Source organism: Psittacula echo (genome assembly GCF_963264785.1).
Source record: "Psittacula echo genome assembly, chromosome: 3".
In the NCBI taxonomy this organism is placed as follows: Eukaryota; Metazoa; Chordata; class Aves; order Psittaciformes; family Psittacidae; genus Psittacula; species Psittacula echo.
The window spans coordinates 62,453,049-62,480,549 of record NC_137736.1 but is presented as its reverse complement, the minus strand read 5'-3'; positions in this window follow the sequence as shown (position 1 = coordinate 62,480,549).

Sequence of the window (27,501 nt, the reverse complement as noted above, 5' to 3'; positions counted from 1 at the left end):
GTAACTGAATCCACATCTGGTCCTCAGGAAAGCAGTCTTTCTCCACTAGTTTTCATGTCTACAGTATGTAATATTAAATTCATTAAATTCGGGATTGTCAAATGTGTTACAAACATCAAGGGGCAGGGAGGACATTGAGGGATACAGGGAAAGCAAGAATAGAACACAGGAAAGCATGGATCCACTAGCTTGTAAGGGAGAAAAGCACCAGTGGCCAAAGTATTCAGTAGCATCAGTTATCCCAAAATGAGGTTAATTAGGACTAGCTATTTATCACTATTTTAAGAAGGGAATAGAAATGCAGCATGAACTTTCAGAAGAGTCTAAACAACATTTAGATAAGTAGAATTATTCAAATTGGTAACACCCAATGAAACACACTCTAGAGAAGTTGCAGAGCTTGCTGAAGCAATTTCTGTTTCTCTAACAATTATCTTCAAGAGCTTATGGGATGTCTCGGATCTAAGTGTAGAAAGGCAAATGCAGCACATGTTTTTAAAAGGCAGGGAAGAGTCTGAGGAGGTAGAGTTCAGGGAATGTAACTTTGGTGCTAGAACAACTTATTAAGCAAAAACCACTGGAGCACCTAAAGGGTACTACACTGATTGAGAACCAGCAATCATGGAGTTACTGAGAAGAATCACGTCAAGCCAATTTGATTTCAGTCTTTGACTAAATAATTTGCCTAGGGGATAACAACAAACATGATTTGCTTTGACTTTCATATGGCTTTTCACGCAGATTTACATGGCATTCCCCTAAGCAAAAATGAAGATAGGTAGGACAAGATTCAGCCCCTGATGAGTACATAGAAATGCCTCTTGTTTACCTTGTAGGTGTCTACACGCTACCTAGCCACCTAAGCTTGCTTTGCAGGGAGGACGTCTAGGGCTCAATGCAGCTGCCCACATAAACTGCGGACATCTAGTACCACCTGAGGTGGCTCCTGGCTGATCTTCAACTTCAAAGCGGGACAGACACCCACAACATCCCATAGGTCCTGTGTCAGATCTGCCAGCCCTGTATGGCTGCCCTGAGGGTGTCCCTGTACCATCCAGAAGACAAATTCAGCTTAGCACTCATTGTCCACCTGAGGATAAGCAGAATAGACCTCCAGCCTCCACCAGCTGTAACAGCAGCTTAGACACCTAGCTCATAGGTGGGTGCAAACACTGAGGGAAAAACATGCTTCTAGTCTTCTGTCAAACTGGGATATATTTCAAATAATGTTCAGCAGGGATTTGCCTTAGATTTGGTCATGGTAAGCAACTTGTGGGATGGAACATAAAACATTTTTTTCTGCCATTCATAGATGACAGCAAACTGGGAAGGGGTGCAAGTACTTTGGAGGACATGGATAACATTTTAAATGATTTTGACAAGCTGGAGAAGTGATCCAAGGTCTGCAGGGTATTCAGTGAAAAAAATTACACAAAAAAGCTTCCTTTAGTCATAAGATGTGAATACAGAAATACACAATGGAGAACTAATGGTAAGACACCAATAGAGTGGAAGACAATTCAGCAATTACTGTGATTCACACGCTAAAAGTGTGTGTATGATATACTGCAGAAAAGACAACTCCCATTCTTGGATTTACTGGCAGGAATGTCATGTGCAAGACACCAGAAGTATTTAACACGCGCTGATCCATAATGATGAGGTCCCAGCTAGAGTGTTACTCTATCCAGGGCCTATAACAGTATTTTAAAGAAGGGTAAGACAAGCTGCAGAGAGAGTAGAGGAGAAAAATAAGTGTGACAGGAGAGTTACAAAACATCATTTCTGCATAAATTCATGGATTTTGCTGTTCTTACTGTGTAGGGATAAGCGTGAGGGTAGGGCAGGAACCCATACCAGCCCGCCAGCTCATCAGGGGTTATAATGAGAAGGAAGGAGATGAAACTGCCTCTGCCTGCTAAAGGCAGAATACAGAGTAATTGGCCTGATTTGTATGTGTGAAATGTATTTAAATCCCACAGCTTCTTTTACAGGAGACTTTTAGGAAGAGGTTAAACAAGGAGGAAAAGCTAATACTGTTTCACAGGAGGTGAACCCATGGCTTTTCTGTGGGGAGCTGCTAGAAATGGCAAAAGTGTCTCAGAAACCATTGCCCACCCTAGCAGCCCGCTACTATGGGGAGACAGCGAGAAACCTTCATTGATGGAGGTGGCTGAGAGATGCTTGAAGGAGGTGGCCAAGGGTCAGGTGAGGGGGAGCCCTGCTCTGGTGGCCTTCCTCTGCAGGAGGCAGGCATTTGCAGGCACCACCACAGCCGCACCATGGTACCAACTTGAGACTTGGGGGCTTGCGTTTCTGTGTCTTGATCGAACACGATATGTAAACAGTCGGTTCATTTTATCTTTTCTTTTGCAGTGAAGGTGGAGTGATGGGAGTTTTATTATAGCACAACCGTTCTTTAGTAAGGTAGCTAATGAGCTGTCAAGATTTCTGTAATAAACTTCTCTTTCAGAGTAGAAAGTAATAACTCACTACAAGATGAAGCTTATTTCTAGTCATTGCTCAGAAATGTGTTTTACCAATTTTGGGAAATGAACCACATCTCTTTTGAGAGCCCTTTCAGTAAAAAGAGACTGTGGGACTTTCACACAGCAAACAGGTGGGGTTTTTTGAAATAGGAATACAATTAGTCTTTTTTACTTATAGTGAAAGTGTGCGTGCTGTCAAGTTGTAAAACTATGGAGGGAATTGGGAAATTCTGTCTCATTGGTACCATTCCTTCTGCCACATGCCATTTCTCTTTCCTTGTGTGTGCTCCTCATGGGAAGACAACAAATCCTGGCCACCAACACCAGGAGTGCACAGAGCTCTGGCCAGGACATGATGGTGCATTACAGCAGAGCACAGTTGCTTGGCTTGGTGTTTTCTGAATTTAAAAATGACAATTTTGATGTGCCACTCTCAGTCCCTTCCCTTCCAACACACATTGCCCGCAGCAACGTTCAAAGGGGCAGGGGGAGAAGGAAGTTATTTGTCATAAATAATTTGTCCGAAAGCACATTCCCTTTTGCAAACAATGTGCACACAGTTTACAGTCCATGACTTCAATAAATGCTTAAAGTTTTGCAGTGTGGATATACTGGAGCTGATTTTCATTCAAAGTTTCTGCTGCCTTTCCAATTTTTGCATCTTACGGTTGGTCAGAGAAATCATGTGCTCGTGTTTCTTGTCCATGAGCTTATCCCAGCTTTATGGCCAGGAAAATTCCCTCTCTCAGTTGCTGATTCTTCTGAGATGCTTCTTCTAGTATTCCTGAAATGGGTGTGCAAACAGTAAAGGCACATTTTAAGGAAATCTCCAAGTGCCTTTTCTTTTTTTTTTTTTTTTTTTTTTTTTTTGAACATTCACACAGGTTTCAACAGATCTTTTAGTTTCTGCACGCCTCCTGCAAAACACAGAAAGTTTCCTGCTTTGGTGTTCATGAATAAGCAAATACAAAAAGGCACCAAATACCATCAGCAAATCTGTGTTACATCTAGCAATGTCTGAGCTGTGCCTCTTCCCACTGCCCAGCTCCCAGCTCCCGCGCAGGCAGACTGATGGTTGCATTGCTAACCTTGGCACCTTTCCTCTCAATTGCTGGGGATTCTTTCGGTTATCCCCTACATTTTACTTACCATGAACGAAGCAGTATTTCTGCTGGCTCTCATACTTCCCTCCCTCCATCAGAGCTGAGATGTTTTGCTTATGACCTCTGGTGGTAAAAGGGAGGCTCTACAACCCCATTATTTGCACCAAAAATGACCGCGGAAAGAACAGGCAGCCTTGTATCCTATCAAGAATCAGGCTTTAGCTTAGCTGGGGGTGGGGTTTTCCTTTAAGTACATCTTTACATGATATAGGGTTGATTGAATGAATGCTGTCACGCAAACAGTGTCATTGCTGGGGGACTTAAGGAGCTGTGCTTATCTGCTTCTCAAGTGCTTGCTCTCCAGTAGTGTCCTTGCTCCACAATGTTTTATTTTGCTACATCTCCTGCTCTAAAATAACATACTAAAAATTATACACTTTTTTAGCGTTTCATACTTTGTTTATAAAATTCAATTTATTTCTCATTTCCTGGACACTTTGCACTAGATAAGTTGTAATCCTGTTTACACCCATACAAATCCGTATGGAGAGCAGAATCCAGCCAGATTTTGGTTAACTAATCTGCAGAACCGCAGTGAAGCGTGTGCACATAAACTGTGCATTAACTAAGTACATATAAATATTAACTGCATGTTACTGAGGAGGAAGTTGTGGAAAATGGAAATCAGGTAACATAAATTTACATAAGAAAGGCAATGCTAAGTACGGGGCAAGATATTTGCAACCTACTTTTGTTTTCAGACAGCTGTCAACTCAAAGCAACAGTTTCCCTCCCTTGTACTGATAGAGCTGTTGCCCCATCTCCTTGCCTAGGCTCTGGATGTGGGTTGTTGTCTCTGTTGTCCAGTGGATTATATCTCAAGCTTTGCTTGGGGGCAAAAAGGGGACAGTTTTACCTCTGCTCAAGCTGACCCCTCCCCATGGGGCAGTTATCCCAGACCTTACAGAAATAAGGTTGCTCTCTGATGGAGAAGGGGGCGAAGCCGAGTTCCATTTCCCTTCCAGTCCTCAAGCTGCATGGAGAATCTCAAGGCAGCTTTTTCACTAGAATCAAACAACCCTCTCCTAAACCACATTGCAAAAATTAAATGTCATTTTCCAGATCCTCAGCAGTGAAGCAAAATCATTCCCCTGTGCAGTTCGATGTGGGAGGAACAGAGCTAATGACACCGAAGAAAGGGAATGAACTGTAGGAATGTGCATTTCCCCTGCAGAGTCCTGCAAGGAATTGAGTCAGAATGGAGTCTGACAGCAGGCTTCATCCTGCCAAAGCATGTCGGCCTACTTTTAGCCCTGTGTACTTGTAGATCCTGCTAGTCTCTCCATAGTTTTAAGCCCACTGACTTCACTGGGACCTTTCCTTTGCTAAAATCTTGGCATTTCTCTGAGCTAGATCAGCAAAGATGGCTTTTTGAAGCTCTCAGCTTGTGTTAATGAGGCTAGATGTTTTTGAAGTAGCCTTTTCAAAAGATACTTTACAAATCTTTGTATTGTATTATGTGTGCCCTGAGAAAGGCAACATCACTTTTAGTGCAATGTGGTATCAAAAAGGATGTCTGTGCTGTGGCAGCCACAGCAAGACATATGCTTTCTTTCCTAAGAAGTCAGGGAATATACAATTTCTTAAAAAGCTTAGCAATTAAACTGCATTGGGGAGAGTTTTGTTATAAATAGCAGAAAAAGCCTTCTCAAGAGATGGATATAAATTTTTCACCATATTGAGTAGATATTTAGTTGAAGGCAGTCCAGTTCTGAAGTCACTTTGGCTACTTCTTGAACCCTATGTGCATGCCCCAGATTCAGCACCTTTACACTTGGTGCTGTGAACTCAAAGAATCATAGAAACACAGAACTGTAGAATGATTTGGGCTGGAAGGAACCTTAGACATCATCTATTTCCAACCCCCTGCCATGGGCAGGGACACCTTCCACCAGGCCATGTTGCTCAAAGCCCTGTCCAACCTGGCCTTGAACACTGCCAGGGATGGGGCAGCCACAGCTTCTCTGGGGCAACCTGTGCCAGGGCCTCACCACCCTCACAGGGAAGAGTTTCTTCCTTATATCTTATCTAAATCTACTGTCTTTCAGGGTAGAGGAGGTAGAAGGGGAGCTGCAGCCCAGATGCATGCCAGACTGGTACATCCCACCTCATATCACTTCCCACCTGATGTGCCCGTCTCTGGCTCTTCAGTGACCACAGACATGATGATGGGGACAAGGCATTTACCAGGCACTTCAGCTGCATGCATAAAGTCAGGGAGGATGGATTCAGACTGAAGAGTCTACAGTGGCTGCAGAGGAGGAGAGGTCCTGTGGAGCTAAGAAATGAGCTCCATTAAATGTGGGGTGGTGGGGAAAAGTGATGGAGGATTTAAGAGCTTTTCCAAGTGCACACAGGCAGATTGGGTGACAGCCAGAGATGAGTGCATGGCTTCAATGCCCTTGTCCAAGCTGTCTGAGAGAGGTGTGAAATGGGTAGCTGTACTCTGACAGCTCTTCTCAGAACTGGCCGTGAGAAAGGAGGATGAAAAAAGCAATCAGAAGAGCAGAGATGCCTAGCCAAGTGCCCAGCTTTCCAAGTGCTGGCTAGCATTTCCAAAGCCAAGATATTCTGGTAAAAGAAGTTTACCACATTCATGTCAGACCTCTGTGATCTTCTACAGCATCATTACCCTGCCGAAGTCTTGTCCATGGGGATACACAGGCTTTGTATGTTTAAAGCATTGACCACAGCTCTGCAACACAATGGAAAGCAGGTCCTCCTTTCTCCTGGTCACATGCCACAGCACCCTGCGAAGTGCAGGAACATGGTTTCACATCTCAGCTCCATGGACACTTGGAGCCCATGAGTAGCCCAAGTGTGTTGCAGCACCAACAGGAGCCCTGTATGATGTCCCCTGTGTAACTGTGGCCTGTACAGTGGATGTTGTCACAGATCTGCTGACTCAGTGTCCTGGGTTCAGCAGCAGCAGTCAGTTTTTCTCCTTCTTAGTAGCTGGTGCAGCGCTGTGGTTTTGACTTTCGGCCTGGGAAAAATATTGATAAAGCCGATGTTTTTGGTTGCTGGTCAGAATGTTTATCCTGACCAAGGACTTTGTGAGTCTCATGCTCTGCCAGGGAGGAGGGGAAGCCGGGAGGAAACAGGGACAGGACACCTGACCCAAACTAGCCAAAGAGGTATTCCATACCACAGCACGTCATGCCCAGGATGTAGAACTGAGAGTTCCCGGAAGGGCTAGAACACTGGAGGGTGGGGGTGAGGTACCGGTTGGTGAGCGGTTGTATTCTCTTCCTTGTTATTTCCTTTATCATTATTACTATTAGTGGTAGCAGCAGTGATTTGTGTTATACCTTAGTTATTAAACTGTTCTTATCTCAACCCATGGGAGTTGCATTCTTTTGATTCTCCTCCCCGTCCCTCCAGAAGCGGAGGGAAGAAAGGTGGGGGGGGGGGGAAGTGGACTTCGTGGTTCTGATTTACGGCCTGGGCTTAAACCACGACACTCAGACCATCCATGAACCAGAGTCACTTCATGTCAGGGCACTTCCAAAGACTGAAAGGTCCCAGGACTGAAGAGAGGAGGCCTGGGAGATCAGAGGCCATACTCTGGTCAAGGAACACTCACCCATTACTGCCCCATCCCAGTGCTGAGAGTGAGAAGGCTCTTCCACACATCGCCACAGTGTCCAACTGTCACTGCTGGGGACAGGCAGCAAGGAAGGGTGGGGTGGCAGGGCCACTACAATGGCATCTGTGAGGTGTCCCTGCCCATGGCAGGGGGGCTGGAACTAGATGATCTTAAGGTCCTTTCCCACCTATTCTATGATTCTATGATTCTGTGATATACTCTTCCATCCATGCCATGATGACACTGTACAATGGGGAGGATTTGGTCACATTTTATTGGTTGATGGCTAACTGGGAGTAGCACAAAGAGGCAAGAAGCCCTGCTGTTGCTCAGACACTTCCAAACCATTTTTCAGCTTGACAGAAGGGCCAGAGAAAGATTTGGCGTTTTGTAATATGAAACACCTTTTTTGTCCTGAAACAAAAGCATTCAGCTTCCTTCTTGAACTTCAAGCATTCAAGATGTTTTGAAGAAGAGAGTTTCAAAAACTCCACCCAAAGATGAGCAATATAGTGAAATGAAAGTGCAGGAAATCCTTTGGTATTGCCGAGTTCAGCTCCGACATCTGAAAAGAGTTGTAGGGGTGAGGAAAGGAGAGGAGGAGGGGGAAATAGCCTGTTTTCCATATTTACATGCAATATGAGAGGCACATGAAAGTAGTCAAACACAAAGGCCATCGGCAGGTGTTAGGTATTCACCAGACAGCTACAGGAATGGAGCCAATTTTAGAGAGGAGCAGCCCTGTGCCAAGCTGAAGGCCATGAGGAGAGACAGAGACAGGCAGCAAACTAAATGAGAAAACAAACCAACCAGCCAATATATGTGCACAGGCCATTCTACTGCCCTCGCAATGCCTCCCATAACACCATCTCAGCATGGGAAGCACAAAAAAGGGCACGAGGGAGACAAGGGCAAAAAGAAAAGGACAAAGAAAAGAAAGGGGAGAGCAGAGTGCCTCTCCCAGCAGAAACCAGCTTTCCTCTTCTCTGTATGCTTTTCCTATCTTAATGCGCAAAGCTTGCAGCCAGTCGATTAGATCACTCTCTCCCCCTTGCCATTTGTATGTCGCTTCTCTGCTTATCTCGAATCTTCCCCAGGGCAGGGAGTATATCTTCATGTACACGGTCAGCTGCACTGCAATGCAGAGGTTAAGAAAAATAGGAAAGTGCTCACGGAGAGAAAATAGCACAAACACACGGGTGGGTTTGGGGGCTTTTTTCTGCTGAACAATGGACAAACAATAGATGATAGTGTCTGAACTTGTTACATTTAACTGCATAAACATATTGAAAGTCTGCTGCCCTCTGTGCTCTCATTATTCCAATGCACCTATTTCCCTAACCTTGCTTACCCTGTGCAGCTGAGTATGGTGCCCTTTTACTGGAAATAAGCCCTGCCCCTGTCAGTGTTAAGAAAGATCACTGTAATGCTTGCTGTAGGGGAAAGAGAGAGGAAAATCGGTGCCTGATGTGCTAGCAGACAGTAAAACTCAAGGGTCATAGGAAGCCACAAATCTGCCAGAGATTATTAATTCAGTGGAGAAGGTGAAAGTATAAAGTTTTTGTGTCTCCTTTGTACTGTCAAATTTCTTTTTCCTTGATGCAAGGGACAATGTGGGATTAGCAGAGATGTCTGCAAGGAGAGGTCCCAGGGCATGGGAGATGCTGGGGTACCAGGCTGTTGCAGGGCAGTGTGCCACTGGCCAGGACCTAATTGAGCACAGTAACATGCACCTGCCTGTCATACAACTTCTCTGTCCTGTCCTGTGACATGCTGTGTTAGGTGATGTTAGATGCAGCCTTTTGGTTGATTAGACAGGGTCCAACTCCAACAGAAGCCAGACTGTGGTGCTACCTCCTCATTTCCAAATTCATGACTTTACCTCTGTCACACAGAGATGAGTTGTGCGAGACCTGACTGCGTGATCGAGGGTGCAGAATTATTTCAAATGTAGGTGAAGCTGCAAGAAGCAACTCTTAAGAATCCCACAGCCTGTGGAATTTCTCAGCAGCAATTTTTGTTAAAAAGAAGCTAATCTGCACATTTGGACCAAACCAGTTTCTTATTTGCTGTCCTCCTTTTGGGAATGGATTAGCTTCAGTCACTGGATACATCACCTGGCTGCCCCCTTGCCTTCCCACCCTGCCTTCCCTCCATTACACAGCTTAAAAAATACAGACATCTCCCTTTCACTATCAAGACCCTACATAGCCCTGTCCTTGATCTTCTGGTCTTCCCTCCCCATCTCCTTATCCTGATAAAGCCTTTGGCATCCTTTCACTCTCCATTTCCTGCTCTTGTTCTGCTGCCCTCCCTTTTGCAGTTCTCCATGCATGAAATAACCTCCAGAGAAAGCTTTTTACGTTCTCATCCTTCCCTGTCAGAAAGCTCACTTCTGTCATGGACCTGACAAGTAGTGCAGTAATATGGTTGTAATAATACACTAGATCTTCAAGATGTCTGTGTTGGACATATATATATATATATATGAATGCAGAAGAGCTGTCAAGAGGATGTCAAAGGGACACAGGACATTCCTTTCCCTCCTCTTCTTTCTTCATCCATTTTTCTGCATTGCATCTTCATTTTGTTAGTGAACTCTTCTAACCAGGGACTCTGTCACTGGAGAGTGCTTAGAATGAAAACAATACCAAATGAAAAAGCAAAAAGGAATGAGTTTCAAGATTTGATCTTTCCTTGTATTACTGCAGAAGTTACTGAGTGAGAAGCTGGGATGTGGAGTGAAAGCGAGGCCTGTCTACAGCTGTGTTGTCTCTGGCTGCAGGGAAGCAGCAGAGAAATACAGCACCTGGGTCTTAAACCCCCTCTCCTGCAGTTTTGGACCCTCCCCAGAAAAGATCTCCACTGCAACCTCTTCTAGTTCTTTTCTGTCACAGTGGGCTGATAGTACCCCCCTCCCTGTTATTTTTTGCCATCCAGTAAGATAAAATGCTTCTAATTTTCACCACATATACGAATATACAATTCTCCTGGAGCACTGATCTTATAGAAGACAACTTTCTGCAAACAAGGATCTCTATTAGTACAAACCCAACAGTGTTTCAGATGTCACACAACAAATCTCTTGAAGGGCTGAGAATGCAAATCTCACCTTTTTTTTTAGGCCCATAATCTTTATCTGTACCTAATGCAGAAACTGGCAAAGGGACTGAGCGCAGCTTGGAAGCCAAGGCAGGGTATGATTTGTATCCAAGCAGCTAAACTCCACAGCCTCTCCTTCTCCCTTTCAAAAATCCCAAGCGTGACCATGTTCAGACTTGCTGGGGTGGTCCCTTCACATCCTAACCTCCAAGCTGCACCCAGGCGCTGTGTAAGGGACTGCTGGCTGACTGACCAAACCTGTTTAGGGAAAATGCTAGTGATAAGCTGCACAGCCGTATGGAGGAATAGTGCTCAGACTCATGACCAGGCCCTGTTTAATTTACCAGTGCAAACATGCCCATATTGCATCCATCACCTAGAACATACTTTTTTTTACATTTACTTGTTCTTGACAAGCTTACACAGCGTTTAATTGTGCATTGAAAGTGAGAGGTTCACATCCTGCTCTGTCCAGCAGATCGCATAGAAAGTGCTATACTGAGAAGCAGACCTGTACAACATGAAATCCTACAGCACACTGCTTGCACCTTCTCCAAACTGACTTTGAAGGCATCCTCATGCACACAAAGCTGAGTTCCCAAAAGACCCAGCAACAGCATCCTTTGAACCCAAACTGCCCTTGATACACATCATTTGTCAACCCACGACTTGTATGCGCGCAGACAGCAACAGAAACAGAGGCACACTCTCAAAATGTTGCTCATAATAGAAGTGGCCAAAGAGATAATGCCCATTCTTCTGAACCTTCTTCCTTACATGCATTCCTAAGCCAGGGTGCTGGTCTGCAAACCTTCCTGTTGAGGGAATATAAGCATGGCAACAACAGTACTTTACAATGGACAATCAGGTTGCAAATAATTTCAACACCTTGAACACAGCCAGGACAAGCTTCAGGAATCTGAGTGTGCATTGGGATAGGAAAATGAATAGGTGGGAAGTTAACACCTGGCGAAGTGCATCAAAACCTTGGATTGAAACCTCTCTGAATCCCTGACTGTGACCTGCCATACGTGGGCTGGCTTCTGGTGCCTCTTTTCTCCTGACTCTAAAAACTGACAAATCCACTGATCTTCAAAGCAGAAGAAAGTGCTGTGACTGACAAGTTTGAACTCTTCCACTCTGCTGGCCACAGAGTTTCATCACATAAAACATGCCCAGGAGGTAATTCTGTGTTGCTATTTGTAGGTATCCATGCAAGAAAGATCTAGTGTGTCATTTCTTGCACCATGTTTCAGCTGGCATGGGAAGAATTTGGCATTTTGTGCCTCTGTAATTGAGGTTAAATACCTTTCCTCAGTGCTAAAAGCAAGTACAAATGCATTTAGCTTTGAATTCTCAAAGAGTGTGCATGAAACTTTCTCCCGGGAAGGAAAGAGGTACATGTGTGATGGTATATATGTGGTAAGGTATATATGTGGTAAGGTGCCAGCCGCATCCTGAGCTGGAGCTCACCACAGTCTTACATACACACATTTCCTTCTGTGGAAAATAGTGTTGGGAGAAGTAGGGTTAGTGAATTCCTAGGCACAAATTAGGGCTCATGGGTTTGAGACCCTCTACAAGACTTCCTTACCAAGACAAACCCAAAGGAGCGTGGGCTTATGCAGTATGTTGCAGTGTAATCAAGAAGCCTGAAGTAGTTTCCAACCCTAACTATTCTATGATTCTATGAGGGGTTTGGTGGTTTGCTGTGTACAAGTTAGGTATCTTAATGAAACAAAGCTTCCCTCTGCTTTTTGGCTTCTAGAAAAGGATGCTCGGGAGTCTCAAGGTTTCTCAGAGTGTCCCATGTCCCCAAGACTGGGAAATGGAAAGTAAGACCAGATCATACCTGCTCTGCACTTTGAGTGCAGATTTTCCTGTGATTTCCAGTTCATTCATTTATTACTTACCATGATCGATTTCTGTGGTTATTTGTTCAATCATGTGAAAGTAACTGAATATGAGCTGGTTATTTGTCTGTTCTAAATGCTGTCTAATATGTAAGAAGTGTCTTTACCTTTTTGAAAGCCTAACAGGCACAGAGCATCATTTATTAAAGCAGGGAGGAAAATAACATTAGAGTGGATATGGAATATGTCTGAGAAAGAAAGGGAGGCTCTCTACGAACATGGAATTCCTAGAATTTATATTATTCATTTCATCTGAATACTTAAGAGGTAATGACCATGGCATAGGCTATTCCAGGCAATTAATGATCAGCTCTAGGGGTTGATGGCCTGTGAGGAAGCTAAGGGACATTAACCTCTGCTGGCTATTAGTCATTCAGATATTGCCATGTGCTGACTCTATTGCAGATTCCTCCAATTTTTAAAATGTATATGTTAAAAGTTGCACTAAAAGCATCCATGGTGTAATGACTGCAAGCCAGACATCTCTGCCAAAATAGCAAGTAGCAGCGTCAGTGCTGTGACGGCCCAAAGACCCCTTGACGATGCCAAGAGTCCTGATGGACGATGGCAACAGGGTGAGGAGGCATCTCCATGTGCTTCCAGTTCTCCTAGATTCAAGGGGGTCCTGTCTTTGGGGTCTGCTTTATTCACACCTGCCAACATGAAGTGTCCTGAGAAGAAACTAGTAAGAGGAATGCTGCATGTTTTCCTTTCCCTGTGCCTTTACCAGCCCCTTAGGAAAGAAGGAAATAGGACACAATAAAAAAGCAAAGCATTTGAATATTTTTTTGGTAAAGAGTACTTGTAAGGGATATTTATTTAGGCCTTTCTTTTAATGAGAACAGGCTAACAGAACACACTTTTCTCCCAGTCTGCCCAGACATTTCATCTGGCAGCCTGATAACCTGCTCCTAGGCTGGTCGCAGAGATAGTGGCCAGAGCAAAGATGAAATGAAGCTTCAAGATGCTTTTGAATAGCTTTGTCCTCACCACCATTTCAAACTAGAGTCCCAGATGTTAGACAGGAATTAACTATGCAGTTCTATAGCACAAACAAGCGTAAAAAGCCACAGACCCCCAAATCTGCAACCATCAGTCTGAAGTGGTAGCAGAAAATAAGGAAAGGGTAGCAGAGAATAAGGAATCAGAATAATAACTGCTTTTATTTCAGTGGCAGAAAATTACTTTTTTTTTTTACTTTTTTATTCCTGTTTGTCCTATGGTAAGGAGGGAATAAGGTTGGTGCTTTTTATAGCAAAGTTGTATTAGATATGGTCTACCAAGTTACATTTGTTGCTGGTGTAATCTTGCTTCAGATGACAGCACTCTAATCCACGTGAGAATAGCTCTATTGCTTATCTCGCTGGGACACTTACAAAAAATACTCTGGAGAGAATCAGGAATGCAAAAATGTACCTGGATAACATCCACCACTTCTATAGAAGATGGAATTCTTCTATGCTGCAGAGTTTATTCATTTTGTTATATATCAGTGTATCCTCAGATCCAAAATATAGCTGCTTTTTGTTGTAATGAGAGAAAAACTGATGCCATCAGATCTAGTGTATTGTTGGAGAAGTGGCAACAAGCTGTTAATACACCTTTTGCTGTGGCACATGTTCTAAAGCTGCATCCAGATTTCACGCTAGCCAGCTAGTCAGCTGTGAATCCGTGGCCTACTGACACTTTCCTCTGTAGCGTTGCCCTGGATATTTCCACCACCCCCCCGCCTTTTTTTTTTAACTGTTGATGAAAAAAAAAAAAAAAAAAAAGGGAAGAAAACTAAAAAAAAAAAAAGAAAGAAAAAGAAAAGAAAAAAATACAAATATCCGTTCCTAGAAGGCCAGTGCAGAACAAGCCCAACTTCAGGGCTCTCTGTGTGTCTGAACAGATGTTACTAAATTGTTTGCAAGCAGAAAATGAACAGCAGGTTATAAACTGGCAGCTTGGTCTGCCAATGCCATGGCAGGACAAGACTGAGCCTTGCCCTGGAAATACCCTGTGCTGCATTTTCTACTCATCGCAGGTCTGATCTTTTGATCTTGGTGTCCAGAGAAGCTGTCCAGGTTATAATTTCTTACAAGTGTCACATCTAATATGTGGGGATTGGGAAGATGAGGGATTAAGGGAACTGGCCGTGATGTTTCAGAAGAAAATAGCTGGAAGAAGGAGGACATAGAAGCTCAGTCTGACCTTACCAAACCTGTGAAGTCAGCTGGCCTCTGCCCCACTCTGGTTTAATTAAGGCTGGCAAAATATGCTTGCCTCAGCTGAAATCTTCTCTCTTGGTCCTGCCGCAGTGATGAGCGCAGTGAAAACACTGAAGCTGTTTTGTTCCCTCATTTAAAAAATAAATAAAATAAATTGCTTACTTTTAATGGGCAATAATTTTGCAGCTGGTCGAGTTTTGCTGGCAATTAGATTTATCTAATTTTATTAGATGGTTTTGTACTACTCTTGTTTTCATGGTCTCTAGTTTGATAGCCTAAGTTTTCAAAGCAGCTCCTCCTGGCCAAGCTACTCAACACTGATCTGCTACTTTTGGGTCTACAAACTAATTCCTGAGAATAAGTCATCTCATCCTTCATCCTTTCTATTCTTGTTCTTCTTTTTGTGATAAGGTTAAAATGCTCGAGGCACTCGTGCATTTTCTTCATTTACTATTGCAAGGAACAAATTAATTTCGGATTTAGAAAAAGATGCAGTAGATGCCTTGTACGCAAGAGGGCAGATCTGCTTCTCCTTTCGTCATCAGCAGTCCCCTATTCTACTTTGTTCACCAGTAACTTCTGTTTTCAGCCAGGCATCTAGGGCTGGATGTCACAGGAGAAGCACGGCTGTAAGGCAGGGTTTCAGTCTGAACAGACAATACCATCTAAGGATGGTCTAAAGGCCTTTTATGCTGCTGAAGCAATACCCATAGGAGTATAAACACACAGTTATAAATGCTCTTTTACATTATTATCACTGTGGTTACTGAACCTAACTTTTTTCTTTGCAAGCCTGAAATAAACAGACTTTCGAGCCAAAGAGGCAAGAGTCACATCTGGCTTTTTCATCCTGTGCCCCACACTCTTTCCTCCCTTTCCCCCCAGTACAATGTTGGAAGCTCAGACACCAGGTACCAATTTCCATCCACTGCTGCTGGCTGAGCATGAAGATTTCATTTCAAACCCTTTTGATGGAGGGGAAATATCCCTGACCTGAAGGCAGGCTGGAGGCTCTGCAGCTCCAGCATGTTGCATATAATGGAAGCAAAACACTGGCATGGGTGATTTGCTGTCCCTTCAGCCCTGCTTCCCTGGGGTATGCTCGCTCAGTGCTGGCAAGCCTGGCTATGGTTTAACCTCCTTGAGAGGAAAAGACAGTGTGTCTAAATCTGGAGCATTTGACTGCCTATTCTCAGGCTCGCCCTGCGTACTGAAACAGTGCAGCCACCCCAGGAGACCCAAGGTGTGGGTCTCATTCACAGAAAAGCTTTCCACTCCATGGAAGACGAAAGACTTCCCCAAATTCCTTCCAAAAAGGAGCGTGACCAGCATCTTAAAGGAGGTGGTCCTGCCCCCCTACTCTGCTGCTATGAGAAAGCTGTTGGAGAAATCCCAGGCACGGCTACAGGTTGGGCAGAGAAGAGATTCAGAGCAGCCCTGCAGAGAAGGACTTGGGGGTGTTGGTCGATGAGAAAATGAACATGAGCCGGCTTCAGTGTGCGCTCACAGCCCAGAAAGCCAACCGTATCCTGGGCTGCATCAAGAGGAGCGTGACCAGCAGAGTCAAAGGAGGTGATCCTGACCCTCTACTCTGCTCTCATGAGACCTCACTTGGAGTATTGTGTGCAGTTCTGGTGTCCTCAACATAAAAGGGACATGGAACTGTTGGAACAAGTCCAGAGGAGGGCCACGAGGATGATCGGGGGCTGGAGCACCTCCTGTATGAAGAGAGGCTGAGAAAGTTGGGGCAGTTCAGCCTGGAGAAGAGAAGGCTGCATGAAGACCTCATAGCAGCCTTCCAGTATTTGAAGGGGGCCTACAGGGATGCTGGGGAGGGACTCTTCATCAGGGACTGTAGCAGTAGGGTTCAAACTTAAACAGGAGAAGTTTAGATTGGATATAAGGAAGAAATTCTTTACTGTTAGGGTGGTGAGGCACTGGAATGGGTTGCCCAGGGAGGTTGTGAATGCTCCATCCCTGGCGGTGTTCAAGGCCAGGTTGAACAGAGCCTTGGGTGACATGTTTTAGTGTGAGGTGTCCCTGCCCATGGCAAGGGGGTTGGAACTAGATGATCTTAAGGTCCTTTCCAACCCTAACTATTCTATGATTCTACGAAATTCCCAGAGTTAATTCATAGCCAGTGCTGTGCTTCACAGGAGAGCTGGCGTCTGCCTCTTATTTCCCTAGGGAAAGACTGCGCCCCTTCCCTTTGGCTGATAAAACACTGCCAGCTTTTCTGGTCACAGCATTGGCAGAGGAGCCAGACTCTCCCAGCGGATGTAAGCAACCCAGCAGAGGTGAAGGGAGTACACTGCTTCTCCCATAAAGTCCTGATTTAACTTAACAAAACAAAAAAACCAAGGTTCTATGCCTATATGAAGTTACACACCTACACCGTGTCCTCCAGGCAGTCCCCCCAAAACTGAAAGATTATAAATTTTGAAGAGCACCAAAAAGCTTTGTTTTTAAAAGAGAAAAGACACTCTGCACCAAACATTTTTCTCGTAGCACCCAAATCCTTTGGGAAGGGCAGAAATAAATGTGGTGTTTGCCTTACAAATGCCCTTGGAGAAAGGCTGAAGTGAGCAAATGGATGAGCAAGCCCAGGATTTTTAAGAGAAGAGCAAAGGTCAGAAAAGCTCATCTTTAAAAGTGGAAACCTAGAAAAGAAGAGAAAGGGCCACAGTTTATCTGGATGCTTTCCACTCGTACTTTATGGTGTCTCCTGACTCTGTCACATCCCTTGTATTTCATGTGCATGGACAGAATACTGCTGTCACCAGTGTCACCTGGTAACCGTCCAGCTAAAGGCCACCTGTTGGAGAACATCTGAGAGCTGAATGCCAGCTTTGAAAAAAACAAGGATATGGTTAAAGCCACTCATGTCAGATGTAATCAGAGATTTACTGGGACATTGCTGGAAGCGCTTCTGGAACTTTCCAAAACCTTGGGCTTCTGATGATCAAATATATTTGCTTTTCCATTTTGGCAGTCAATGAATCTGCACTTGTGGAAAGGCTGCTGACCTATTTCTCACATCAATCACAATTAGATAAGTGCTAATCACGTTCAGGAGTTGTTAATCATACATTAAATTAAATGAGTGACACATGCTCTTTTATGGTGCACTCACCAAATGGCAAGCCCATCTTAAATGCTCTCGCTTGCTCTCTGTGGGATGCCTGTTTAGCCTACAAGTATATAATAATGTATGCTTTTAATTAAATGGTTGCAGTATATAAAGTAAGTAGCATTCTTATCATCTCTTTAGCCTTTTTTTTATTCTTTTGCAGAGGCCTCTGCATAGTCAAGCCATTAAGAAATCTCGCTTAGGGAGGTTGTGAATGCTCCATCTTTGGCAGCGTTCAAGGCCAGGTTGGATGAGGCTTTGGGTGGCATGGTTCAGTGTGAGGTGTCCCTGCCCATGGCAGGGGGGTTGGAACTAGATGATTTTAAGGTCCTTTCCAACCCTAAATATTCTATGATTCTATATACTCCTCAGCGCTGCTGAAAAATGGTTCTAAGGACTCAAACCCATTCAGTGGGGAGGGGGGAAGGGAGGACTGTGTGAATGTGTCCCCTGAACAAGCCAGTAATGGAAGACAGCTCATCAGTTGTGTTAAACTGGATATTGCATTAGCTTGGCTAGATCAGTATGGGAAAGATGCATCAACAGGTACAGAAGTTGCATATCCAAAGGTTTTCTCAGATCTTGTTAAAAAGTGCCTCTTCTGCAATGGAGAGAGCTTTGGCCAAAGTATAACATTTGAATAGTGGCAGTGGGAGCATAGGTGTGTGAGAGTGTGTGTACACCTATGTATATATGTATAAAAATGAATGTAGGGAATGTAAAGACAATAAACACAAACTAGAACATACACTGTATAGAAAAACAAGAGAAAATACCATTACACTGACTGGCTGCTGGAAGAGCACCTATGGCAGTTTACCTGTCCTTATCAGCACTCCTCAGCATTTGCTTTTGTGCAGTGCTGATGCTGTGCTACTGCCTCTTTGTAGTACAGCCTGTCTTCTACCAGGGTCACAGACTGTTAGAGGAATTTTGATTTTTGCTTTAGCAGGAGCAAAATACTTGCTGTGATATCAGCTGATTGCTAAAGGGAGATGGCAAACTATTTAAGATGATAATGCAGTAAGAATTTATATCAGTGGTAGTAAAAAGGCGAGATGGCCTATTCTGATACTAATTTTGTAGAGGTCGTGGAGCATCATGCAAATCCCAGATGTGTGTGAACACGCTGATTCTGTGTCAGCAGCAGGCTAGCTGTAGCTATTGAGCCTGATAGAAGACATTAGCAAATAGAAAATAATAAAAGGCCTTGAAAATGAAAGAAGGAGCAAAGGCAGAGAATTTAATTAATGCTGATTTACATGGCCTTATGGAAAACCAATCTGTTCATAAAGAAAGTCTGATTTCCTTTTTTGAAGAGATTACAAGTTTGTGTGATAAAGGAGCTTGATAGCAGAATAAGTATACTTACATTCTTCTTAAGGAAATCCTACATGGCACATGGGCTAGTGCTATCAATATAACAGACTAAATGCCCTAAGCTGTCTGTATGACAGAGACAAAAAAATTGTTTGTTTGTGGGTACTCATAAATGGTCATTTCTAGTCATGTTCCACAGTGATCTGTATTAGAGTTGAACTCTGCTCAACACTTCAAACAGAGAAGCACACATATTTTAGGTATTTCCATTAATAGATATAGGTGGTGAAAAAAGGCACAGTGATGAGGAAAGGATGGTGACCCAAAATGACTGTAATCACTCAGGGAAGTTGGGTTTCAACATCTATGTCCATCCTAGGGCATCCATGAGTTCTTCTGGGTATACCAGCCATCAGGTGTGGTGTCACAACTAAAACATGCCTGGATACTGCTGCCAAGTGGGGATCACGCCTCAGAGGACCACATCTGGAAAAGAGTCAGGTCACCCCTGGGAAGCTGTATCCTCAGAAATATCAGCTCCCTACAGCAGCTGGAGAGGTGATGGTGTACAAAGACCAGCACAGTCACCCTAGGGCAGTGCCAGCAGCTGAGATCCTGGGTACACAATCAGAAGAGCAGTGAGGTAAATTTAGCTCTGTTGTCAACACAATATAGCACATAATGCGGGTGTCCCCATTTTCAAAGGGACTTGAAGGGCTACAGAGGCTGCAGCAAAGAGCTGCCAAAATGAGTTGAAGGCTGGAAAAACTGGCGTGTACTTGGAAACAGGAAGAATCTGTTAATTCTTCAAAACAGACTGAAGGGAGATTGAGTTTCTGTGTGCAATTTCCTGTGTGAGGAGGGGGGAAAGACTCTTAATACTGTAAGCTAAATCCAAGTGCATTCAAATCAGAAACAGTGACAGGCGTTTTCAGCTGTGATGCTATTAGCTTCTGGAAGAAGTTACAAAGGAAAATGCTGCATTTGCCATCATTAGGTGTCTCTGAGTAAAGGCAAATTTTTCGGGAGAAATTACTTTTATTTCTTTCTTTTTCCCCCAGGGAGATACTGGGCCTTTGGTAAGCTTTGGTGAGCACTATGGCCTTCGGTAAGAAGCAGATGAGAGAGGTGGTCAGATTTTGAAGTCTATGTGTTATTAAGACGTTACCTCTACACACATTAGGATGGGCTATAGGATACGGTCCTATGAAGACAGTGCAGATCATAGGCATGTAGTCAAGCCTGTTACATATCAGTGCAGTGTCTACTGCTGAGCCTCTGGGACTGATAGGCCATTTTAAAAACTGACTGTATTTCTTCCTGCATGGTGGCTGTGTTATAGCCACTAGAAAAAAGTTGCTTACACAATTGAATTAGACCTGGGCATGGATGTGGGAAGCGTTGGCGGGAAGAGCATGCGCCGGGAATGTGTTTAGGTATCCCAGATGGCACTTTCCAGTGTGCAATAGATATACATCCCCATCCAGCCTCACGCTCTTACCTGTTTACTTTAGTGCTGCTGGAAACTAAACACACTCCTGCTTTTCTTCAGTTGCCACGTAACAGCCTTGTCTGTTGTCACAACGCAGCTCCTGCGCTTGACCAAGATATCCCGGCTGTTTGGAACCACCCTTGGCTGTTTTCCTCTCTTTTCTATCAAATGTTAAATTTTGAGTGACTTAGCAGGCTTTTTCGGGAAAAGGTAGACTTGCTTAATAGAACGATTTTGCGAGGTATTTTTACCTCTAAGTTGTAAATGTCATTCATCCCAAACTGACTCTTTTGCAATAAAAGATTCCATGCACACTAGGGAGCATTTCGGACCTGCTGTCTTTAACTGCTAATAGGATTTGCAGCTATGTTTGTGAATTCCAGATACCCCATTTACTTCACTGAGCTTCAAGTTTATATGCTGTGAAGAACTAGAATGAAATATTAGCACCATACAGTTAAACAAAGAAAGTTTGCGCAGTATCCTGGACTGTGTTTTTCTTCATTTTCCACTGGAAAAAAGACAAATGCACAATGAAGCTAAAAAAGATCTATAGCAACATATGGGCTTTAGAAAACATTTTCTTTACTTCCAAAATACCCTGACTCACATATAATTTATGTGGGGCATTCAGTTGATTTAGAGAAGACCTGAAAATGACCCATTAATCCAAATTCAATTGGAAACTGTAATAGCTGTAACTGATCTGTTGTCACAACAGCCGTACACAGAAGTCATAGGAACAGACTAAGAAGATAACGCTGCTAAAATGTAAATGTTTTCCCACAGGATCTTCAGCCAGCTACAAACATTTTCACAGTTTTCAAAGAGATGTAGCAAAGATAAAAATTACATTTGAAGTATTTTCCTTACCTACTTTATGTGAACCAAACTGTTGCTTATTCTTTTTTTGTCATTTAAATTATCATTTGACTTTATATTTCCCTTTCTTTTTTGTATTCCCCTCAGTGTATTTATATTTCTAGCCCATCCCTTCGTTCCCACACATCAGCACATCGCCTACATGGTAGGATTTACAACATAAGTTTCAGTTCAAACCACAAAAGGACTGAACCCTAATTAGATCAGTTCTAAAGCAAAAAACAGGGATAAAGTTCTTATTATCTTGAAATTTGTAGGCCTTGACCAAAGTCAATAAAGAAATATTTCTTTTTATACAGACTTGGTTTTTTTTAATCCCCTAAATATTTGTTCATACCAGTTATAGGTTCCAGAAGGATCTGCAGCCTGGGGACCACTGGAGCTTCTCAGTCTGCAGCTGCCAGGCTCAGTACAAAACCAGAGGAGGGAAGTCAGGAAACTCTCCCTTGAGATGGCCACAATATATATGGAGACACCTCTTTGTCCCTTCCTGGAGGACAAACACAGCCTGTATACCATATTTGGTGGGTACACATGCAGTAAATGCAAGAAGAGTGTTCTGCACTGTCTGCATCAGCAGCATCTCTCTAGCCAATTGATGAAGTGGGACTTGGACCAAGACAATCTGGGAGCCCTGAAGTAATGGCAAACCAGATCATCTGGATGCACCAACTGGGGAAAGTGAATCTATCCCACCGCTTGAGCAACCCTGTGCCCACACAACTGCCAGAGACCCTGCTCCTGATTCTCTTCCAGAAGAAGTTTATCCTCAGTCCCGAGTCTCCACCCTCATCTCACCCCTACCATAGGGGAATATGCCTGTGGTGGCCTGAATGCCCTATTACCCTTCATGGGCTCCCTACCTTTCTGTGTAGGTGTCTCCATTGGCTTACCCACCCTGAAGGCCTCTTGTGTCTTCTTTGTCTGGACTTGTATGACCTTCCTCTGCTACCTGAGCAAGCCCACCATGAAAAGGGTAAGGCAGCACATAAACCATCAGCATGATAATCACATGGAGTTCGCAGTCATCACCAGGATTTTTAATTGTCATTTGCAATGTGAGCAGATCCACTTCCCATCACACAATTTGCTTGGATACAAAAGGGTAGTCTTGTCTGGGCTGGTCACATGGTTGCTTCCGTATTTGTTTGCTGCATTTTTCTTGTTATTCATAATTTATTTAGAACCAACCCCGTTCAAAGTCAAAACAAAGACAGTATGTTCAGTCACTCAAATTATAGGCCATTCCCCAGGGCAATAACCCAAGACTTCAAAAATTCATACAATGCCTTCAAAAGAAAAAAAAGAAGAAAAAACAGCAGCCTCATTATTTGGCAAGCAAGAGCTATGATTTTGTTGAGACTTGCCTAAGAGAAACATTATCAAATTTTGTTTTGTCCTCTTACCAAAGAATCTGTGCATAAGCATAAATTTTTCAAGCGTTCAGGATTTAGAGCATGAGAGAGTGAAAATGTCCATCACTGTACCCTCCATTTGCCCTGTGTTCCTCCAAACAATCCTCCTGTGCTGGGCTGCCTAATGATCCATAAACCATTGGCCTGCTGGTTGCATGAAGTGATTTTCTATCCCATGCAAAGATGGCTCATGTCAGAGTTACGAACCGCAGAAGCGCAGGCTAGGAAAATTGTTCCGAAAGCTCTCTCAGTTGAAACAGAAGACAGCTGGATGTTTACAGCTGTTGAAAGACTCAGCAACAAACTTCAGAAAAGGAGCCACAGGACAGTGGTTACACTAACAAAAATAAAGATGTTTTTCCTGGAGATGTACTTATTGACTTGAAATGGCCTCTCTGCAGGCACATGGGGATGATGCTCACTGTTCGCCAGCCAGCAGGCACACGGGTATGGCCTTCTGGTTGTTGAAATGAGCTATAGGATGAGATGGAGGTAGGAGAGATGTGCCTATGGAAATGTTGTAAATGCCCAATCCCAAGCAGCCTCCTCTTCTCCGTTTTTTGCTTCTCATGATTTTATAGCTGGAAATACACAGAGTTGCAGATCAGAGTGGTATTTCCTGCTAAATTGTAGTTCTTGCTGCTACTCCTACAGCATAGCACATTTAAACTTGGCTCACTGTAGACTCTTACTTCTTTTTTTAATTTAGTGCTTTGACGTACCATACCTTTCTTCCTTAAGATCAATGTGATAGTCATTTTTGGGTGCTGGGAGTATACCATGGGGGAGGATTCCTATTCTCTTATTCATCTCTACATATCTCTTTTCAGTCACTTTCAGAGGCAGATAACTGAGACGACTGGAGTTACGGTCACACGTCATGATCGTTTCCTCCCCCCAAAAGAAAGCAGTTTTCTAAGTAACAGCAAACATGTGCAGACCCTGATTATGAGGAGTTTTGTAATGTTTTTCTCCAAAGCAGCTGTTGTTTTGGCAATTTTCATTAGTAGTACAGAAACTTTATTCCCAGGGTACGTTTCTTAGGCCGATAACCTGAGGTAGTGTTGTGGGTGGATCAAACTCTTTTATTTCACAATAGCTAATGAGCAGCCATGGTATGACAGAAATTTTTATGACCTCCACTTAGCTTAATCTGTAATCAGCTGCAGTTCCTTAAGTGAAATTACTGACTGAAATTGAGTCCTGTAGACCATTAGAAAACCTGACATGCTTTGTTCACTGGTCACTTGATTTTTGGACTGCATGTTGACTTCTGTGTGTATTCCCTCTAATTTGTTAATGAAGCTATAAAAATAAACATCGGAAATAACTAAGCAGAAAGCCCTAATCATGCTTTCTATCCCTCATCAAAAGCCTTAAAGCATTGTCATATAATTAGCTGAGGTGGTGCAGATGACTGACTGTTATGCAAACTATGTGGAAGAAGCAAGAAGGAGAAGATAGATCAGTAGAACTATAAGAAATAAAAAGGCTCAGTTACCATGCTTTGTAATCTGAAAGAAAACCCAGCAAAAGCAGGAGAAAGCAAATCATATGATCCTGTAGTTCAGTAAAACCACCTTTATACAGAATGCATTTTTTACAATGTACTAATTTTAATCACTTCTATAGACGGAGAAAAAACCTACATATCCCCCCTTCTGAATTTAAAGAGAAAAGGCCAACAGCAGTTTCCTCATTCTCTCCTATGATGCAGCAAACCTCTGCACAACGATCAAAGTTTTACCATAAATCTCAGCCCATGTGACCTTTTAATTTATTCCTTTTTAATAGCCGTCAAAACCAGAGGAGGCTTTTACACTAACATCTGAAAGGGCAACGAGCAAGGTCAAGCCCTTGTTTTCCTGAAGTCAAGCAGGCTGGGAACCGGTATCTCCTGCACTGGTAGAAGAGCACTGAATTTGAGGTAGGTGTGTCTTTCACACTGGCTGCTGTCTGATCAGGGAAGCGATTTGGCATCTGTTAATGGCTGGTGAGGTTTTGACCAGCACTGCCCACACTGCTGCCTAACCCATCTGCATCTGCTCCAGGAACTGTTGATTCTTCCTTACTCAAGGACCAGAAACAACCATATCAAATTAATTATGTGTCTCACTATTTCTCTTTCTCAACGCTTGACTGAGAGATAGAATTCCTGTCTGGACCTGCCTTAACCTTTGCCAATGAAGGACATTAATCCCAGAGTCAGGGAAATCTTCCATCTCATTTCCTCTTCTCCCTGAAGACTCCCCTTTTTTCCCCTCACCTCTCTCCTGAACACTGACAGACAGATAACAGATTCTGGGGCAGCTATGACTGTCTGGGGCAGCCAGCAGGAAGACACCACAGTCAATTTAGCAGGTCAGTGATGGCACAGGTATGAACCTGGCAGAGACATGGTATAATCTGCCCACTCTCCCTTTTCTTCTCGGACATTGGCATACTTGTTTTGCCTGCAGCACTGGAGTGACAAAACCAGCAAGGCTGTGGTCATAATACAGAAAATTACTGATCAGATGAGGGCTGAGAAAATCCAAGGATGAGATGGAGAAGCAGGCAGGAAAAGCCAAAGCTGAGCAGGCAGCAGAGAACTGGAAACAAAAGCCCATAGCACTCCTTGGGTTTGTACAAACTTTCTACTTTTCTACTTTCCAATTTTCTACTTGTACACATTAAAGTGACTCACAGCTCCCTCAGAACTGAATTTCAGGATGACGAGGCACACCCTGGCAGAGAGCCTTCCTGTGCTGTTCCTGCTCTTGCTCAGCACTATTTCTCCCCTCCCACATGGCACTTTCTTTAAAACACTGGAGCTGGTTCTAGAGAAAGTTTTGAAATGCCAACACAAAGGCAAAAATAGGAACTTGCCTTCCAAATGCTTTTCCTATTTAATTTGATAGAGATGAGCCTGACAGGTGAGGGTTTTTAGGCTACTGGACTCTGCAGAACTCTGAAAGACTTTTAAGGGAGAGTAGCTTATTAGGTATGTTGCCAGAGACATCTTTCTGTCCAGTCATGCCCTGTGTGTGTATCACCCAACAACCATTGAAGCCCCTTGATAAATTCCATGTGCATTGTTAGAAGGGTAGTGCTCTCAAATATATCTCTACAAGAGTCATAAAAATAGCTCTAACAGCTACGAGAGAAACAAAACAGTAGAAGCACGTAGGGTTGAGGTGGTCTCCTCATTAGACATCAAAAAACCCACACCAAATGCCCCAGACAAAGTAGAGGTTTCAGTTTGAGCTTATGCATTATTTGATAATGCTGAATCTAACACAAAGTCATAAAGAGCTACTTTTACTTTTTTTTTTTTTTGTATAGACAGTGGGACCTTGCTCATACTTTTAATTGCTGAAAAGCCTCTGCTTCTAGCTGTGTCTGGTGTACATGTTGCATGTATACGGGCGTTTGTTCAGATTTATTATCTTATAGGTAAGAAACCTCCACATGTCCCTGCTTTGGTTCGCCTGTATTTTAAATTCTCATCATGGTCTGAAAGGTACTAAAGGTGTTGTCAAACAAATGTAAGTATTTTCCATTTGTCAGCTGAAAATCTGTTACCTCAGCTTCACAAAAGAGCTGTTGTTCTGGTTTGTATGAGTTTCTGGTCTCTGTCAGGGCTCCTAGGCACTATGGCAATACAGATAAGTAATAAATAAATCTGCTTCCAAACGGCACAGGTGCAAAAATAGTTGGTACCAGCTGAGTAGAAAATGGGTGCTTCCCCTCCCTTGATTTGCTAAAAAAAGAACAGAAACCCCTAGGTTAGCAGTTTTTATTAAAAGCAAACAAACACTCACCACCGAGAACAAATGCATTTTAGAAATGCCTCTGCAGTGGCTGGTGAGAGCTGTGTATTAGTGCTCTCACATCCCCATCCTTTTCACACACTTGTTAGGCAAGCACTGCCTGTAGCAGACTTTGCAACTCCTGCTGAGAAACCCTGTTTCCTGCGGAGGCAGGGAGGCAGGGCAGGAATCAACCTAAGGGAAGAGAACTACTGAAACCCAGATTTCATAAGGTCCTAAGGTCAAGGTTTCAATTAATTTAAATATTTTCTCAATAAATCAAACATTTTGGAAAGCAAGTAACTGGGAGGGGAGAGGGGAAAGTTACATTGGTTTTCACCAAAAATTATTTTGAAGGAAAATTTTGGACTAAACTAATCAATAAGTAAAACGTATGAGTCCCATAAGGATGGTTTGCGGTTCCCAGTAACTGGGCAAAGGAAGCAAGAATCCAGAGAGCCACAAAATGCAAAACTGAGACATTTGCTGCTGCAAGACTGAATGCTTCTCCCAGGTCTTAGTTGTGGTAGAGGACTAATGTAAGACGTTTTCATCAGAAACTCTGATGTCTTTAAGAGAAGGCCAGAACGTGTTGCACTTTGATGGGCATTTATCATTTTTTTCAGTGGCTAAATCATATTTGATCCTTTACTTCAAGATTGCAGATCCTGAAGACACTGGACTGAGTAAGAATCTCAGATTTCATTTTTCTGAAACACCTTCAAGCCTTGTGATAAAGAACTCCTGTAAAGGTAACATCTGATCCTTCCCTTACCACACATATTCAGCCTTTACTTACACCACAAGCCATGAGGATGCTCAGTATCAGGAGGCCATTAACACATTCCAGAGGCACTGTTTTTTTAATCTCTAGTTTGCTGAAATCTGCCTCATTGTTTGTCTTTTCTTAACACTTGGCATTGGTAATAATTAATGCAGCCAAAGTTTTCCTTGCCAGGAAAGATGTTTCTTTCCTCTCCAGAGCAACAGTGAAGCCTGGAGGTA